This window comes from Ascidia mentula, chromosome 3 (genome assembly GCF_947561715.1).
Source record: "Ascidia mentula chromosome 3, kaAscMent1.1, whole genome shotgun sequence".
Lineage (NCBI taxonomy): Eukaryota > Metazoa > Chordata > Ascidiacea > Phlebobranchia > Ascidiidae > Ascidia > Ascidia mentula.
This window is the reverse complement of record NC_138568.1, coordinates 14,177,624-14,189,169: the sequence shown is the minus strand read 5'-3', so window position 1 is coordinate 14,189,169 and position 11,546 is coordinate 14,177,624. Positions and strand designations below refer to the sequence as shown.

General features: G+C 41.7%; 1 pseudogene; it reads left to right on the top strand.

The window, feature by feature from the left end:
• The first annotated feature begins 9,066 nt into the window (after positions 1-9,066).
• LOC145895694 (uncharacterized) lies at positions 9,067-9,830 on the top strand (annotated as a pseudogene).
• Positions 9,831-11,546: the final 1,716 nt, after the last annotated feature.

Genomic DNA, 11,546 nt, shown 5'->3' with positions numbered 1-11,546 from the left:
CCTTCATGATGAGGACGTCAATCTTCAAAGAGCGACCAATCCGAAAAGAGGTATGGGTTGATGACGTTAAGTTATCCGTTTTCTATCTAAGCCGAGAGTCCCACTGCAACTACTGCAAGGAGCGTGGGCACGAGAAAGAATAATGTCCACGACAACGACAGCAGCAGCAACCACTACCACAGCAGCAGCAACAACCCCAACCAACATCTGAAGACCAGCCACAGCAGACGCAACCCACAATGGAGCACCTAGAGATCCAACAAAATGTCGAAGAGGATAGGATGGAAGAAGAAGAACGAGACCGACACCACCAACAACAAAATGTCAACATCATCAATAGAAGGAGTACCTTGCAACACCGTTCCGGATGAACAAACACCACCAATCACCTCAACTAGTACGCTGAAAGCTAAACAACTATACCAAATGCTGTGGAGAGCGATTCCCCAGTGAGGTCAGTCTGTATCAATGTTTATGTAAAAAAATACACATTCGGTGCGTATGTGACCGCTGGGGGCTCGAAAGCAATTACGGAGCCAAAACAAGGTGCCCGGGCTGTCAAGTGTTACGAATCAAATGTCTATGCAACAATATTAATCATATCAAAAATAAACGAGCACTTAATTTGTAACTGTGAACGATTTTAACCAAACTACAATCTAAACCTTTCAATAACTGCACACGCCTGATAGAAACTTTATGAACAATGGACTTAGTAGAATGTTTTGTTGTATTTTGTTTAATTGTGTTTGTACCCTTTTCTAAATTAACCATTTATCATGAAGTCATATTTAAAAATTTGTACTTTGAACGTGAATGGCATGGGCGTGGCCACCAAAAGGCAGGCCTTGTTCCGCCATCTTTCCTCTTTAGCTTTTAATATCTACCTCCTACAGGAGACTCACTCCTGCCCCCAAACCGAATCCCTCTGGAAGTCCGAAAGGACTTTCGGCCCTGCCCTCTTAAACTCGGCACCCTAAGAAGGCTGCGCCATAGGGGGTGTCGCAGTTCTTCTGAAATCTCCGAACCTCAAAATTCTAAAATCTATTTCTGACTCTGCCGGCCGTATTTCCGCGGTCGACATCTCAACCCGCACCCACACCCTCTATATTGTCAATATTTACGCCCTCACTGGAAACCCGGTTGTTAACAATTTATTTTTTAACTCACTGTATTCGTATGTTACATCACCGCACCCTATAATTTTGGCTGGAGATTTTAATTGCATTGAAAACCCTTTATTAGATAAATTTCCCCCTATCAAAACCTCTCCTCCCAGCACAAATCTAGCACAATAAACTAACCTTTTTAAGTTACAAGACTCTTTCCGAATACTGCAACTCCGATTTAGTTCAATTTTCCCGTCGTTCTTTTAAGTTTCAATCCCGTTTAGACCGCATTTATGTTACTCCTAATTTAAAACCTAAAAATCATTCTTTTATTACATGCCCCTATTCCGATCATGATTTTGTTATTCTTACTCTTAATTTGGTCTCTCTCCACCAAGGGGCAGAGACCCATGAAAAAATAACCTTGAAACTTTTTACGACCCCTTTTTCGTTTATGATTTAAATCGTCATTATGTTATTTGGTCATCACTGGCTCCAATGTTCAACAACCCTCTTGATTTTTGGTTATCCCTTAAAGTTAAAATCAAATCCGCATTGAAGAAGTGTCAGCTGATGTCGTGCCACCTGTGCACCTGCATGTGCCAGATGCGACTGATGGTCAATGCAAAAGAGCGACTGCTGTGCTCCGCCGACTGTGACGACTGACGTCACCCAAAGCGGCGCGAAGCCATCCAAGGCGCAACAACGGTACTCGTGCAAGACCAGTCCAACTACCTCAATGTCGAAGAAGACACCCTGCTGCAGTACAGCGTACATAACAGGCGAGAGTTTAAAATGCCTTTGTGACAGCTTGCACTTTAATTACAGATGTGGTAACTGGGCCTCACAAGAGGCTTACCTCAGCCCTTCACGCTGTCTTGACATTAAATGTCAGCGACTCTTGATAGCATGTACCTGCGGATCATGTTATAACCTTGCGCCGGGAGAGAAATTAGTGTGCAGTTGTAAAGCAGTAATACCATTTTAATCAACCATCCCCCACCATTTTCTTTTTCGTTTCCCCTTTGTTTTTTGTTGTCTTGTTTTAATTTTACACAATGGCGTCGTACTTAAAGATATGCAACCTTAACTTTAATGGCCTTGGCCAAGCCCCCTACAGAAAACCCCTGTTCCGGTACCTTTCCTCTTTAAACTTTGACATTTTTTGCTTGCAAGAAACTTATTCTACCCCTCAAACCGAATCCCTGTGGAAGTCCGAATGGACTTCTGGCCCATCCTCTTAAACTCGACACCTCTAAAAGGTTCAGACTGCGGGGGTGTCACAGTTCTTCTATACTCCTACAATTTCCGAATTCTTAACTCCGTTACTGAATCTCCGACATTTCAACCCCGACCCACACCTTTCACTTAGTTATACGCACCCTCTGGCACAAATCACTACATTCTTAATAATAAATTATTCGATTCTCTCTACCCTTACATTTCTTCTATCCACCCCATTGTATTTACGGGTGACTTTAATTGTGTAACTGACCCTACCTTTGACAAACACCCCCCTGTACCCAATGGACAGCCCAGCTACAACCTTATAAAAATATTAACAACATTTAATCTACAGGATTCCTTTCGGCTTCTTCACCCAACCCTCCGCCAATTTTCCCGGCGTGCCCTAAATACACAGTCCAAGTTTTCATTAATCCCCAACAAACATTTATTCACCCCATGCGCTTTTTCGAAACATGACTTAGTTTCGGTTTCCGTAACGATCCTCGCCTCGATTTTCACCGCTTTTACCCTCTATGCCAAACTCTCGCTCCTTTCCACTCTAACCCCATGGACTTTTGGCTAACTCTTAAATTTAAATCATTGATAAAATCCCACTCGAAACGCCTGGCTCAAGAATCCCGCGACCAAACAGCAACAACTCGACACCGCCCGCCAAACACTCAACGACAACCCCTCAACCGAAAACTTCCGTACTTCCCAAGCTATCAAAAAAAAACTAAATTATCTTTACCTTTCTAAATCCCTTTCCTCCGACGCCCACTTTAAGAATATAACTGATCAACTTCTTTACTCCCAATTGCTACCCTCACGCCTTCACAGTCCTATACTCCAGCTTCGAGACACTCATGGTCTCCTTCTTTCTACCCCCAAGGAACTTCTTTATTCTGATCAACACCTTCCAGTACCCGACCCTTTTAACTTATTATTATGTTTCATATACTAACCTAAATTACATCTCCCGGCAATATAGCCAAAACCTCGCGGATCTTATTGTAAGAACCATGTGATCACTCTGTGTCAGTGCTCGTTAACCTTGCCTTTTGCGTACTTGTTGTGTTGTTGTGTATCTCTTCTTAATGTCCGATATACCTTTCCTGTATACTTGTTGTGTTACTGTTTATTTCTCGATATCGTCCGATATTCGTGGGGACTCTTGGTGCCTCGAATAAAATAATCGTCGGCGGTCTACGCTAATGCGTTGACCAATGACGAGGAGAGAGTGGTGCTCAGCTATGTACCACCCAAGATTAAACAACAACCAAACCAGGCACTACTGAGACGCTATGCACCAGTGTCCCATTGTTGGCGACTCCACGACCAATATAAAATTAGCAACGACAAGAGGGCCTTTATCATGAAACGACCAGCCCTTAAAAATAACCCGATCCCAAAGGAGCTTGAGCTCGGGGAACACCTCGTCTCGGCATTCCACATGTCGCAACTACCTAACTTCGACCACTGCAAGGCAGACGGCCATAAAGATACCAACATAGAGCCAATGGACCAAGCGCCTAACGCCACAGAAGACCTGCCCGAGTCCGACAAAGTCGACGATAAAGAAAAACCCCCAACAAGACAAGAATCCGAAGCCTTCACTACAACAGATGACCCCTCACCCGACTTTTCGACATCTGACTATACCTCTACTACATCAGAGACCACACCATGTTCAATACCCCAACCAATTTTCGTAGAGCACCCATCCGAAATCGCCACGATGAAGAAACAAGAAATCCCATCAACTTCAACCACACACAAGCCATTTAAAGCCAAAAAACGTAAGAGCAATTCCCCAGACGCACAAAATAACAAGTGCTGCCGCAAAACCTTTCCTATAGACAAAACAATGGGATTGTGGCCGGAGGCTCACCCAATATGACTACAATGGTACTCGATGCACGGCACCCAACTGTAATAAACTTCATATCCGATGGAAATGTGGGATCTACCACAATATCACCAGTTTACGCTAACGCCCACTGCGACGATGAAATTCGGGTGTTTTTGTCAAAGGTGCATTAAAATGGCAGCACTGCTAAACTTCTTGTCGAAGTTCGCCCCGGTAAAAAAGGGGTGGAAGGCGTGTATGGCGGTAAATACCTCATAATCATGAAGAGCTCTTGGCCCAAAATCACATCCCCGAGCACCTGGGTAAATAAAAAACTATCGAAGTTACATATGAAGGCCAGCTAAAGAAATGCGATTTTTGCCATGAAATGGTCCATGTCAAACGAGAGTGGCCAAGTTTTACAAAACATGCGCAAGAGCAAAAACCGGCTGCAGCTGCAGCGAAAGACGCAAGTGCTGGAGCACCAAGCAGAAAATAAGAGCGAGTAGGCAATGGCGCACGCAGGTGCGCTCGTCGCAACGCCACACGTGAAGGCGCCAGAGGCGGCTGATAAGGCCGTCCCGACGCAAATTGCGAATCATCTTTTTTGTTCGCGCCCCATTGTCATTGTGGGGAAATGTTATTTCATTTTTAAGCGCTAAAATACGACAAAATCCAACAGATGCAGAAAAACTATTTGGAATTTATTTTGATATATCAAGTAAACTTTTAATTGTGCGATGTTATGTGCAAGATATGTTATTTACATGAGCAAGTACGCGGAAACGAACCCGACCTTTACTAAATTTGTTAATTTTTTGAACAAAGTACATAACTGTGAATTTTTCTTAGCAAATACTGTGTACTTGCTAAATGGTCGTGTACTGTCTGAAATGTCCAACGTAATTTGTCATGTTTGTTTTACCTTTTCGCTTTGCTCCCCTTTATGTGTGAGTCGTGTCTTGTACTGTGGTAGCGTGTTTGTGTTAAATAAAATGAAAATGCGAAGGCTCCAGAGACGGCCGATTAAGCTGTTTATACAACTCCAGTTGTGACAGCTTACGCCACACCTGTGAACAAGAAAGGAGTGGCAGCTGTTGCCACTGAAGGTGCGCCGCCAACCGTGACAGCTGACGTCACTGAAAGCGGCGCGAAGTCTGCAGAGGCGCTTACACCCTCTAGCGCCGCAGCGCCCAATGTTGGATTAAACAAGAAGACATTAGAGTCGGTACACTACAATATGCGGCAGCCCGAGTCGGCTGACACCGCTACAACGTCAACCATCACCAACAGCATCAAATGTGAATGACGATATTGCTCACAATGGCCGCGCGAGTAATTTGCCACTAGAACCTGTTCATCGTCATTTTCACGTTCCAATTTTGGTGTTCCACCTCTGCGCTATGGCAACAATTTATAGCTGGGGAGAATGTTGTGAAATTAAGACTTGTGTTAATAGGCATGAGCCAATGGCGGTACGCAAGTTGCCCTGAACCTTGCGCGCTCTACGCTTGCGTGAGTGATTGACTGTGTGCTGTCGCGCACTTGTTCTGTTGGTGTGGTTTTTCTGTTACTTTTGAAGTCCTTTCTTGTATGGGTCTTTAAAGTCATGGGGTCACCGGTGATGCCAGGGACTCCAAAGGGTTGAGCTGTCTCGGGGTGACAGACTGCAAATTCAGACTATGAACTAAATAAATCATGAATATTACTGATTTAAACATGCAGAGAAAAGTTTTTGCCAGTGAGTTTACGCCTTTAAAGGCTTTCTGCAAATCGGTCCTTGATTATAATGTGAGTTTACTTTGCCAGATATATAATAGATGATTTAACTAGAAAGCCTGCTTCAACCAATATTTTTTAAACTTCTGATAAAAGTAAAAGTATAAATTTTCATGCAATGCTTCACAACAACACCAATAAAGTGAAAATTGTATTAATTGTCTCTGTCCTTCTTCACAGGATCATTTTCAGAAGCTGTCTAATCCCATGTACAATTGAGTGTCAGAAAAGGCTTGATTGAATCTTTCATATCAGCCAATGTTGAATAATTTGAAACAAATATGCAGAAGATATGATAGTTACATAACATAAACTTGTGTCATGAGGTACCTGTCATATTTGTTTTATTTTGACAAACCGAAAAGGTTCACATTAGCCTGCTTTTGTATTTTATGGTTGATTGTTGAAAACAGTTAACAGAAGTGTATGGCAGTGCCAAACCAAATAATAGTTTAAGTTACTAAGAATGGTTCTTATTGTGATGGGAAATGTACATGCTACATCAAGAGGGACAGGAGTCTCATATTTACGGATACATCATTCTTCTTTCAAGCAAGTGTCAGCAACCCTGCAATGCATTTGTTTCCTTCCGGTTTTCAAAATATAACTTACGTCCTCAAAATAAATATTGCTTTTTTTGTATCTTGATGCTTGCACAATTCATTAAACATTTGCGTAATACTGATCAAAATTGTACTAAAACTTTAGTAAGCTCCTACTTCTATCCCCTGCAGCATACACATGTAGTTGTAGTTGATTACTTTTTGTTGTAAACAGCAAACCCTCATAAACAAATTACCTAAACTTCTTCGCGCTACTTGTCGCAATTGGGTTTAAGCTGACTTGATCGCTTTAAGTTGTCCCGTAAACCACTGTCGAAGGCTGAGACGGCATAAGACGCTTGCCTTTTTCTCTTAGGAAAGTCAGCTTCGAAGCTGTCTTGAGGTAAACGGGGTTCGTGACGAAAAAAAACAAAACACTTAATTGCAGAACCCATGGATGACGACTTTGTCGAACCACCCTCATTCACAGAGGAATCGCATTAAAAAATGAAAACATCACAGATTGTAAGCAAACAGAGCAAGGTTGATCAGCAATTGTTCCAAAATGGTCCCCATTCTCTCTGTATGGTGGACCTAAAAGCAGTTGAACCTTTATTGCCAGACTGTGAGAAGGTCTTCTTAATCCAAAGACTACTAAGATTTCACTCCTGTAGTTACTTGTGGATATTAACCACTGCAAACAGCCATACACTGCATGTATGTTCGATGGTTGTCCTAACATTATTGCAAAACTGTTCTATTAAAAGACTATGGAGTGGTGTCTCCCTTGACAAGAAACAAATGATTTTTTTTGTCTGGATAACTAAAAGACATTGGATTCTTCTTTCAGTCAACTTTGAAAATCCCGGTCTTCGCCATTTAGAGCAATGGTTCTCAACCTTTTAAGTTTGTGGACCGTTAAACTTCCAAAACAAGTTTTGCGGACCGGTGGACTTTCAAAATCAACCCAAACTGTAATTACGACAAAAATATGCAATTCAGAAGTATGAAAAATTACATTTAATGAGAAGTTTGCTGCTCTCTGTTTGATATCATTTGCAAAAGGATTAACAAACCAAAAAATTCCCTTTCGAGGATCTGCAGTTTTTGGAAAATATTTGTCACAACTGATGCCTAGCTCTTGTTGACTTCCAACAGCAAAGAATTTGCCACGAAGTCTTGCAAACATATCGACATAGTCTTTCTGCACATTGCTACTCTTAAAACTCTAGTACATTTTTGAAAGCATCACTTTTGTTACGTTATGTTAATGTGCGTGCGACTTAATATGTCCGCAACTCATCGAATAAGAATTCTTTTAGTTGAAAATTTATTTCACGTAAAAGTTGCTAGGCTTCTTCTCTCAACTCAAGTGAGCCATCGAGAACTCATTCTCTCGAGAGCCACCTTACTTCTGAATGAAGTAACAGATATTTATGTCGCGAACCTAGAGCCTGAAGTGCAATCCTCGGCCACGTATAACATTTATGATCTTCACTGCGCCGTTCAATTTAGGAGACGGTTTTTTGGCAGATAAAAACGCAGTGTGTGATCAGCAAATCTTTGTTTGCCACTTCTCTAATTTTCACAGTTACACCCGAATGACATCCAGTCACAAACACAGACACATTTCCCCCAATCTAAACCTTGCTCTTGCACATAGTTATTGAGAGACCGAAATCCGTCCAGGTAGTTGGAGACAACAATAAAATTCTTCAATGATACTTCATTCATTCTCATACCGAACAAAGCAATTAAGAAAAGCACAATTGCTCAAGTCTGTAGATTCGCGAAGTTGTATAGCGAAATATTTTGATTCCTTTGCTTGTTCAACATCAACTGCCATATCCATTATTTTTCTTTTAACCGTGTCATTTGAAAGTGGAATGGCTTGAAGTTTTTTAGCTGCTCCCGGACTCAAAACCTATGTAGCAGCTGCAATCATGCAAGGTTTCACTAAATCTTCTGCTATTGTATTATAAGAAGATGTAAGAAGGGCTTTATCAGTCGTTGTCATCTTTAGCATTTCAGTTCGTTCAGTAATCTTTTGAAATACGCAAGAGGCTTTCCAACGAGGTTGCTATGCCGCCCAGGCGATTCTAACATTTTAATAAATATTTTTTGTTAATAATTCTAACCATATTTCGTGATAGTGAATAATTTAATTAATAACATCACGTGACTCTACTGGTCTCGCCTTCGACGATCGCACGCACGGAAACGCAGGATGCCACTCGACCATCGAGACTACATGTGAACAGCAAGTTTACTCGGTCGTTAAAAGAGAAGAAAGTCTGCGGGTGTGGATCTATCAGTAATAGTGTTTAAACCCAGCAAGAGGATATGTAAAATCATTTAATTACAATGATTTTGCACAGGAACAATCGGGTGAAACTCTGCACCAACCAATGCTTTGATTTCTGAACAACTGAAATGGGTGCAAAATATTTGGAGTTAATAACTTTGAAGATGAAAGCCAAAGCTAAAATGCTGTTATACATTAGTAATAGTAAACGTTTCGAACACTAACTGCGTTCATCATCAGTACTACAATGAGTGCATGCAAGAAAAGCGTCAGGGTAATAAAGGACTAAGCAGGCAGAAGGGAAACAGCAGCAGCACCAAATGGTCTAGTTTCGTGCCTTTCATCTATAAACGAAACCTAGTCAATTGCCTTTTACATAGAGCGTACAAAATCTGCTCCACTTACCAAGGATTGCATGCTGAGTACTGTAATATCTCTCGCATGCTCATTAACAATGGCTTTCCATCCCATTTCATCTCCACTTGCATTAGGCGTTACCTCAATTGTCGGTATGCTACCGTGAACGTGAGCCCACCGACCCCCCCTCCTCAAGCACCAACCAAGTACTTGGTATTTCGACTGCCCTTCCTTGGCCCTGTAAACTATTACATACGTCAGGAATTACGACAATTCATTAACACACGCAGCTTTCTTCCCATCAAACTGCGCATGATCCACGATACCATTTCCCTCTCCAAACTCTTCAACTTTAAAGACAAGCAACAGCTTCTCCATCGCTGTAATGTTGTGTACCAACTCACCTGCTCCTGTGGGGCCACTTACATTGGTGAGACCACACGCAACAGGAGCATCATCCTTCTACGAAAGCTGAAAGCGAGGTCAGTAACCACCTGTGGGAAAATTCGGATCATCAGGTTAAATTCAATTTGCCCAAAGTTTTACACACCTGTAATATAAAATCTAAATTACTAATTCTGGAAACACTGTACATCCAACACCACAAACCAGTTCTGAACGTGGATGATAGCTCAAAACCGCTTTACCTATTCAACATCTAGGTCCGTACAGCGGCCTGACACATCGATGACGTCGCTGCTGTGCTCCCATGTTGTTGTCACGCGACATGCCTCTGGCTTGTTGCGCGTTGGTGCTGCTGCTGTTTCCCTTCTGCCTGCTTAGTCCTGTATTATCCTGACGCTTTTCTTGCATGCACTCATTGTAGTACTGTAATGAACGCAGTTAGTGTTCGAAACGTTTACTATTTCTAATGTATAACAGCATTTTAGCTTTGGCTTTCATCTTAAAAGATCAAATGCAATGCCAAATAACATGCATAAAGCTTTTGTAGCCATTACTCACGTACTGGCAGATTATTAAGTTGAGATGCAGGAAAGTGCGAGATTGTATAGCTTTGTATAAATTGTAAATATGCAAGTATCAAACTGCTTTCAGTTCTTTTTTACATGTTCGACTGTAATTTACATGAAACACAAGTATTGGTACTGTTCTTTTCATTTCACTGTTCACTTTCTTTAGTATATTACTGCCAGTGTTCTGTTCTATTCATTTGCAGGGTTCTTTCATATCCTTTAAATACCTCTTCAATCTTCATTTTTCTACATGCCAACATTTAGTATGCATTTACTGTAACATAAAAAAGCAATCTGGGTCGTGCTGCCAAGCAATCCTTACGGCATAGGCAAATCTCTTATTTGCCTTGCATACAATGAATGGTGGTGAAATCTTGGATGTTGGGAAGCATTTTCCTCTTGTCGCCAAGCTCCCTCAACAAGTTTACCATTTACTCCATAGTCAACATCATTGGCACCAATATTCCCTTGTTTCTATGGACTTGATCTAAGTACCCGCCATCTCTCTGAGCAAAAAGACCCCAATCAGTAAATAGTCTCATTAAGTATGGCTTAATGGAAAAGCATTGTCAACATTTTTTCTCGCGAAAACAAACGATAAGTAGCACGACAGGTGCTTTGACGCACAAGCGTGATTGTTTTGAAACACATTGCAATGTTTGGTAATTAAGGGCACATAAGTTGTGTTTTTCACTGGCCACGTTTTGGTTATGAAACCAGTTTTGTTGCAGTAAAAATGTAACAGGTACAATGAGGGACAGCAGTCAACCTCGACAGGTACTACTGGCAGGGCGTGTATATAACACGAACAATGAGGGACAGCGGTCAACCTCGGCAGAAACAGACTATAGCACAATGTTTAACCGCGGTGCTTTTGCCTCCGCAAAAGCCCCAATGACACTTTCGGTTCCCACCGGAATGCCTCTGTGCACGGCAAGTAATTCCAGCCCGTTCAGGGGATCCTCAGCCATTGTGTTGCGCAACTGGGTTTTGTTGCGACGTAAGTTGAAAAATGACCTCTCTGCTGTTGCTGTAGTGACAGGAAGAGTCGATATTATCTGTAAATCATTTGTTTATATGTGTGTTGGTGTTTTATTTGTTAATTGTCTTTGTTTTTGTACCTTAAGAGCTGTCTGTACTCAGATAAGCACCAAGTGCTGTATCAGGCCTTTCAGTTTTTTGTACCCCCTCCCATTTTCTGTGCCAAAGTTGGACTTCAGCGTGAACAATGACTGGGCTTCCAAGGTGTTGACCATACATTGCCATGAATTCCGTGATGTTCACTTCATTACGATTATCTGAAAAATGGTAGCAATGAAATTCAGATTTGAGTAACTTACCTAAAAAAAAACGGAAAAAGTCCATGAAATGTTACGACGGTAATAACTGAAGAGGAACACCTTG